The sequence below is a fragment of the Petaurus breviceps genome, unplaced genomic scaffold, assembly GCF_028583685.1.
Source record: "Petaurus breviceps papuanus isolate PSGF00001 unplaced genomic scaffold, PetGlider_PUasm1.0 174, whole genome shotgun sequence".
NCBI lineage: Eukaryota > Metazoa > Chordata > Mammalia > Diprotodontia > Petauridae > Petaurus > Petaurus breviceps.
In genome coordinates this window covers 47,840,018-47,848,493 of record NW_027185761.1, presented here as the reverse complement: position 1 = coordinate 47,848,493, position 8,476 = coordinate 47,840,018, and the positions used below count along the sequence as shown (strand labels likewise).

Below are 8,476 nucleotides of genomic sequence, written 5' to 3'. Positions count from 1 at the left end.
GATAGATAGATAGATAGATAGATAGATAGATAGATAGATAGATAGATGATAGAGGATAATAATAATAATATGCAACATTTGTATAATGCTTGCTATGTGCTGAGCACTTTAAGCCCTGGGAGGTGGGCACTATTATTATCCTCATTTTAGGGATGAAAAAACCAAGGCAGATATTTGTTAAGTGACTTGCTCAGTGTAACACAGCTAGTAAGTACCTAAGGTCACATTTGAACTCAGGTCTTCCTGACTCCAGCACCAGTACTCTAACCACTGTAGCACATAGAGGGACAGATAGACAGACATAATAGAGAGAGATGCTAGGTAGATAGAAGATAGATAGATAGCCAGATAGAGGACAGAGACAGATGGTAGAAAGATAAATGATAGAGGATAGATAAGCAGAACATTTATTAAATAATTCGTATGTCCCAGGCATTATGCTAAGCGCTATAGATACAAATACAAGAAGGCAAGATGGCCCCTGCTCCCAATGAGCTTACAGTCTAATTGCTGTCATTGTTCAATCATGTCCCACTTTATCTGACCCCATGGGTTTTCTCAGCAAGGATACCAGTGTGTTTTGTCATTTCCTTCTCTAATGTGTCCCCATTTTACAGAGGAGGAACCGAGGTTAACAGGGTTAAGTGACTTGCCTAGAGTCATCGAGCTAGTAAGTGTTTGAGGCCTGATTTGAACCCAGATCATCCCGATTCCAGGCCTGGTGCTCTGTCCCCTACACCACCTAGCTGCCCCTTACAATCAAATGGGGGAAGATGAACATAAAGGGGAGCCAGAAATGGGGGAGGAGGGTACCCAAATGAGGGGAAAACTGTCGGTGAGGAAGGAGGTAGATCGGTCCAGAGAAGAGTTGAACTTGACTATGAGGAGGGACTCCCATGAAACAACCTCCTATCAAATCAAGTCTGAATCTGCGTCAGCCACTCCCACCTACTCCTAGATCCACCCTCTGATTCCAAGAAGAGCCAATGAGAGCCCTCTTCCATGCACAACCCTCCCAACGCTGGAATACTTTCAATTCTTTCTCCACTAAATTTCCTCTGCTTCAGCATAAACATTCCCAGTTCCTTCCTTCCAGTGTTTCTAGTCCCCCATCCCGCTACCTAGTAGATATTTCAAGCTGAACGTCTGTATCAGCAATGCCATATTCACAATACCTATAGAGATTACAAATATGCTGATATAATTATCCATCACAAAATACGTCAGGTTTGCCATTTGGGGAAATAAACTAGAAAATTTATTAAGATACCAAAAGACTGAGTCCCAAAACCAGAAAGTGAAAGCCATCAGAGTTGTTATGACATTGGCACAGGTAGATAAAGTAGAAAGCACCCACATTTTCAAGCCTTTAAAACAGAACAGGCTACCTCAGGCAAAGGTCCTCCTCTCCCCACTCACAGCAACCACCCAGTGTCCTGGAAGAGTGCTCCCAGCAGCTCCGGCCCCTGGCAGTCCTCAGCCGGAGTCCTAACTCAAAAAAAAAAAAAAGGCAACTGCCGCCAACTGCCAACCGCAGGACCGTTAACTCGGCTTTTCACTTTCTCTTGCTCTGCTATGTCAGCACGTCCATGGGGCATGGGAGATCTTTAAATCCCATAACCTAGAGGCTTCTCAAACTCACCATATCAAAACCAGAATTCCTTAACCACCCTCCTCCCCTCCAAGTCTTCCCTCTACTGAACTTTCTTATTTCATTGAAGCCCTCCTCCCCCCTCATTCTTCCAGTCTTCTGGGTTTTATGTCCTTAGCAGCATCTTGGACGCCTCACCTCCACAGCATTTCTCATGTCTCACCTGTCTTTTGGCTGATCCAACAACTACCCCAGTTAAGGCCCTCATCTCTTGTCCCCTGGACTATTGCAAAGGTCTCCTGATGGGTCTCCCTGAATCAAATCTCTCCCCCCCCCCTTTAATCTAGCTTCCTTGCAGCTTCCAAAATGATTTCCCATAAGCACAGACCTGACTGTGTCACTCCCCAACTCAATAATCAGTAGGCAGATATAAGGCATAGCAGACACTTCCTATCTATGTGATATACTTAAGTCCCTTAACCTCTCACAGCCTCAGTTTCCTCATCTGTAAAAAGGGATAATAACAGCTCCTATTTCACTGGGTTACTAAATGTTAACTGAGCACCTACTATGTGCCAGACATTGTGCTAAGTGCAGGGAGTATAAGTAAGAAACAGACAGGCTCTGCCCTCAAGGAGCTTACAGTCCAGTGGGAGAAGACAGTGCACAAAAGGAAGCTGAAAAGGGGCGAGGGGCTCACCAGAGCATCCCAGGCGTGGGGGCATGACGTCCATGGAGTCGAAGCTAAGCTGAGAAGCTGATGGTGCCTCCTGTCAAGGGTGTCCTTGGGATGGTTTATTCTCCCCTCTCCAACCTCTGATCAGAGGGGAGAGGCAGCCCAGGGGTGCTGAGCAGTGTCACAGCGTCTGTGGGGCATTGAAGCTGCATCAGTCTCCAAGATGAAGAGATTTCAAGCGATGAGCTCATCCTGGGGGAGGCAGGATGTTCAGAGCACTGCGCTTATCCTGGGGGATCCTGGCGGAACACTGCAGCTGATGGGACAGGAAGGAGATCCAAAGAGATAACATGTGGAAAATGCTCTGCAAATCCTAAAGCCCTACATAAACGTTAGCTATTGTTAGTAGTGCTGTACAAGCAAAGCATTATGTTAGTATATCACAATACGACTTATACTGGCTCCGTAGATTCTAGGATAAAATTGAACTCCTCTGCCTGACTTTTAAGGCCCTTCACAACTTGGACCCATTTTTATTATTATTATTATTTTAGATTTTGCTTTTTGGAGGGGGGAAGGTAGGGTAATTGGGGTTAAGTGACTTGCCCAAGGTCACACGGCTAGTTTTGTGTTAAGTGTCTGAGGCCAGATTTGAACTCAGGTCCTCCTGACTCCAGGGTCAGTGCTCTATTCACTGTTCCACCTAGCTACCCCCCCAGTCTATTTTTCCAAACTATTTACTTTCCAGTCTAGCTTTCCAAGCTAATCTTTTCCCTTCTTCCTGTACTCTATAGTCTAGTCAGCTGTACTTTTTCTGCCTCTCACAAACTCCCATTGTTTCTGCCTCTCCTTTGGTCATCCCTATGCCTGGAGTGCCCTCTCTCTCCTACTGCTTAATAGACCTTCTAACTCCCTTCAAGAATGCAACTTAAGGGTGACCACCTCCTGTGGGGAGCCTTTCTTGATTCTAATTCTTAGAGTCTTCTTGTCTTCTCTCACCATTATCTGTATATTTATTTTAAAATTTATTTTGTGTATATATACATATATATGCATATGTATATATGTGTGTATATATTACATATGTACACATATTCTTAAATAGGTACCTGTTGTCTGCTGCTTTAGCAGAAAATGCAAACTCCACGCAAGCAGGGACTGTCTGTCTTTTTCTTTGCATCTGTGCACTATGCTCCCCATGGTGGAAAGTAGAAGGCCCATAGTCAAACTTTATCTGGTTGATTGACAGAGAGTATGAGAGAAGAGCTGAATCTCTGGACTGAAGAAGCTTCTTTAGATCAGGGACAGGTGTTTTTGTCTTTGTGTTACCAATAACTGGTAGAGTAGCTTGTCACATCCTGGGCAGGGGGAGGTGGAATAGACATGGATACAAATAAGTGCAATGTTGTAATGGGAATGGGAATTTGAAGATCTTCCCTGACCCCTAATAGGATGAATGTAATCACACAGAGCCTGTGGTGGGAGGAGTTTGCTGAAAGGTGGAGCAGAACAATAGGAAGCTGGGAGTGAGAGAATCTAGATGGTGGGAGAGAGAAGACACATTCAGAGAGACAGTTAAACTTGTAAGTATTTGTTTGTGGGAAGGCTAAAGGCTGGTGTGGCTTCATGCTGTGCTATGGTGTATTAACTTCTATGTTGCTACGATGGATTCAGTTTCCTGGTATTGGGATTTACTTTTCTGGTATCTTAATAAATGTTTTGCTTCTATCTTCTATATGGAGAGTCTGTTATATTTTGTGATGAAGAACTGTGCTGGCATATGTACAGTTGCCATTGGTGCTGTGAATATTGCCTTGGTGCTACAAATGTATGTAATACAAAGTAAATAAAAGCTAATTTTGAAGGATGGAGAGTACACCCAAATGGAGTAGGGAGGGAAGGTGGGGAAGGCATCATGTAGGAGGTGATGCTTGAGCTAAATCTTGAAGGAAGCTAGGAATTCCAAGAGGCTGAGGGGAGGAGGCAGGAAGTAGCCTGTGCTAAAGCACACAGTTGGGAGGAGACATATCATGTGGAAGTGGTAACAAGTACAACCGTTTGGCTTGAACACCAAGGGTATTAGGGGAGCCCAAAGGGATGGTAGTAAGTGGGGCAGAGTGACTAAAGTGCTGGACTCTACCAGAGTCAGGAAAACCTGAGTTTGAGGTCCACTGCAGACCTTTACTAGTTGTAACCCTAGGCTAGTCATTAAATCTCCTTAAGCCTCCATTTCCTCATCAGTAAAGGAGGGCCTTGGGGAAGTGGATTTCCAGAGCTATCCCAGCTCCAAAGCCATGATCCTGCAAGTGAAATTAGTCTGGGTAGGTAGGCTAGGATCAAATTGTAAAGGATTCAAATGCCAAGGAAAGGGATTTGAACGTTATCCTAGAGATAATAAGGAGCCACTGCTTAACTTCTTAAACCCAGGAGTGACAAGGTCAGACGTGCTGTAGGAAGGTTATCTCTGCATTTGTATGGAGGATGGATTGGAGAACTTGGGCAGAGAGGATGAAAGAAGGCTTAAATTAGGGTGGTGGCTGCATGGGTGAAGAGAGAGATGGATTTAAGTGACATTGTGAAGGCAGAGTCAACAAACCTCAGGCTTAAATTGCCTTAAAGATTAGCCTAAATCCTTAATTCTGAGCCAGGTTTTTGCCTGCTGAGGGTCAACCCTGCTTAGATACTCAAACCAACATGACTACCCCTCTATCATTCCATTTGTGCCCCATACATCTCTCCAAATTTGACAATGATAAGCCTAGTTGGGGGGGTTGAGTTCAGCAGATGCTTTGGTAGGTATTTTCTATTATAATTTTCACAATTTCCATTATTTTCATAATTTTAATAGAGCTGCAATATTTCTGAGGCCACTAGATGGCAGTCTAATTCCAGAAAAATAAATGTCAGTGGCCATGGGCTAAGATCAGAGCTTTGGTAAATTTATAATTCCACTTAGATCTAACTATAAAATATATTAAAGTTGATTAAGTTAATCCATTTTTATGGCAATGCCATTCCAGATGGAAAATTATTTGGGGATTTAATAAATAGTTGGTGTTTTTATCATTCTTTTTAATGACAAAGGAAAATGATGATGTCTTCCATTCTGAAGACTTTAGACAAAAGGAAAGGTGATAGTTTGGGGTGGGAGATGATGCATGCACAGTCCTTCCCAGTGTTCTACTCCGGGGGAGAGGAGAGGTGACTGTGGCCAGAATGCTCCAACCATCACCTCCCCCGAGGGGCTTCATTTTTTTTTTTAAAGCAATTGGGGTTAAGTAACTTGCTCAAGGTTACACGGCCAGATGTTTCTGGGTGGATGCTAAATGTCTGAGCCGGGATTCGATCTCCAGGTTTTCTCAACACTGGAGCCGGTGCTCTTACTCGCTGTGCTACCTGGCCGCCCCCCGAATGACTTCATTTCAACTTTCTAGGCTTTAGTTTCCTCAGCTTTAAAATGAGGAGATAGGGCTAAATAACCTCCAACGTCCCCAGTCCCTCATCATTTCTGAAATCCTGTATTCCTTTGTTTCCAGATAATAAATGCATCGCAAGCCCATGTCCAGACACGAGTATCTAGGGTCTGGTCCTTTAAGCGTCAGACTCTTAAGCTATAATGAGAATTCTACATTGTTAAACCTATTCAACACATTCATTTAGCAAGGCATTGGGCTAGGTTTCAGAGACACAAAGAAAAGACGGGACATCAATAAGAAGGCAGAAGAAAAAGAAGAAAAAATGAGGGGATGAGAATGAGAGGACAAAATAGGAGGAATGAGGAAAACAAAAGAGAGGAGAAAAGAGCTGGCTTTTCCCCTCCCTGTGGCCTTGAATGGAAATTAACCAAATCGGTTCAATTCATTTCAACAAGTACCGATGTGCCTAACACTGGATCAGGTCCCAGATATACAAAGACGAGCTATGGCACACCAATGAGAAGGCAGAAGAAAAAGGAAAATGAAGAGGAAGAGAAGAATGGGCTTTCTGAAGCAGGGGAGTATAATGGAAAAGGGGCTAGACTCAGTTAGGAAGATGTGGCTTCAGCATCTGTCTCAGACACTTCCTGTGGGCATGGGAAAAAGCCTCTTCACCCCCTCCAAACCTCCATTTCCTCATCTATAAAGTCAGGATAATAATATTTATATTATGTCTCATGTTAAGCACTTTGTGAGACTTCAAGTAATTTGTCAATGTCACTTGTTATTAGTATTATTTTCTTACCCAATCAATCAACCAACACACATTTGCCAATTGCCTTTAACGTGCCAGGCACCCCATCCACTGAAATGAAACTAATTAAACTCTCTTAATTCTTCACTTGATTTTGTCATAGGATTGTTGACTTCAAGCTGGAAGAGGGCCCTAGAGAAGACATGAATGCAGTGCTTTGCAAACCTTAAAGTATCATATAAATGCTAGTGATTATGGTAATGATGATGATGACAACAGTGCTGTCCAAGCCCCTCTTTTGCAGGTTAGGAAGCAAGCCCAGAGAGGCTAAGTCGGTGTTGCACAGTGGATGGGGGACAGCTTGGGAGTGAAGAAGACTCAACTTCAAGTTCTGCCTCTGGCCCATACTCCCTGCTCTCAGGTGTCCCAGGCAACTGTCTACAACCCTAAGTTACTCATAGTTTCCAAACTGAAGGTTATTTCCACACTAAGAATTCCCTCAACCAATTATATTGCAGGTCTGGACCAAAAAACGAAACTTTAGCATGTATAGACACAATCTGAGATTTTTAATAACCCACTGATGAAACAGCCATCTCAGTTTCCATTGGCCTGCTGCAAAGCATCTTGGGAATCCCATGCAAAAGGAAGCTGGGAATACATTAGCAGCAACCTGCCTATTTCACAGTTTCAACAAATTGCAAACTAGTATTGATTTCTATACATAAGCTGAGAAAAAAGAATTACTAAACTTTTCAGAAGACTGAGGAGCCGATATCGACCAAACTGGAATGACATTTAGGAGAGCGATGCTTAGCTGATGAAAATAAATAGCAGTAAAATAGCCTCTCACTTGTAATTTTTATCTAATATTGTATCAGCTCTGTAACCCTTTGCGAGTGTCATCCAATGCATCACTGCTGTCTGCAGAAACACGTGTAGAATTAATAGGGGATGGGGGATACGGACGGGACACCTGAGCAGCAGGCGGGCAAAAGAAAGCCATCAGCTTGATATATGATTTCATTTGGCTGAGTGCTGATGAAAGTATAAAAAGTTATAGTGGTTTCAGAGTCTTAAAACCACATTCCTGCTTTCATCCTTGTTTCTCCTTCTGGCTTTCCTGCAAATAGACATTTTTCAATTTCCTAAATTTTGACACATTGATATAATATGAACCCTTCCCCCCCACCTCCCACAGAGACCTTCTGAGTATGGCCCCTGGTCACAGCCTGGGTGGCATCTTTCAAGTTCCACAATGAGGAGTCCAGGCCCAACATGGGGAACCATCAGGCTATTTTCCAACAAACAGTTCTCACCCCGCTCCTGTCTTACCTGAGCTATGGCTGGGCTACTTTTCTAAGAAGGCCAAGGTTTTTCTGATGCAAGGACCAGGTCCAGTTGGCAGCTTGGAGAGAGAAAGGAAGGAGGGAACTTTGTTGTTATTGATGATATTTTAAAAAAAAGAGCATTTTCAGTGTTTTTAAAAGTATACAGGTATTAATCTGGTGTTATTAAGAAAAAAATTGTCATTGGGAAAGTTACAGATATTCTCCTGTATCTCAGAAATTTATGATTTCACAGAAAGCTCATTAATCCAATCATAAACTCCTATCTATAGAGCTGAAAGAGACCACAGAGGCCATCAACCCCCTCAGATCGTAAATAGAGGAAATACAACAGGGAAAGGGGAGGTAAGCTACCCAAAGTCACATGGGGTAAGGGACATCAGGATTTTAAGGCAAGCCTTTGATGCCAATTCTCCTCCTCCTCCTCCTCTTCCTTGTCCTCCTCCTCCTTTCTCTTTCTCATCTTCTCTCTCTTCCCTCTTCTTTTTCCTTCCTTCCTTCCTTCCTTCCTTCCTTCCTTCCTTCCTTCCTTCCTTCCTTCCTCCCTTCCTTCCTTCCTTCCTTCCTTCCTTCCTTCCTTCCTTCCTTCCTTGTTCCATAACAGATATCCAGAGTGTTATGGGAGCCCAAGAGAGGATGAAATAATTTCCAATAATGATCAGAAAATTTTATTTTTGTATGGGGGGGGGG

General features: G+C 43.3%; 1 long non-coding RNA gene across 2 annotated transcripts in view; it reads right to left on the bottom strand.

The window, feature by feature from the left end:
* Positions 1–1,228: 1,228 nt before the first annotated feature.
* LOC138158150 (uncharacterized) overlaps positions 1,229–8,476 on the bottom strand; it is a 29,985-nt gene continuing 22,737 nt past the window's right edge. Inside the window, exons 4-5 of one of the 2 annotated variants that reach the window (XR_011167567.1) lie at positions 7,773–7,845; positions 1,229–2,583 (exon numbers count right to left, since the gene is read on the bottom strand). This is a non-coding gene — a long non-coding RNA (uncharacterized lncRNA). Of the gene's footprint in view, positions 2,584–3,357; positions 3,626–7,772; positions 7,846–8,476 lie in introns of those variants that run through there. The other variant, XR_011167568.1, reaches the window with a different exon arrangement.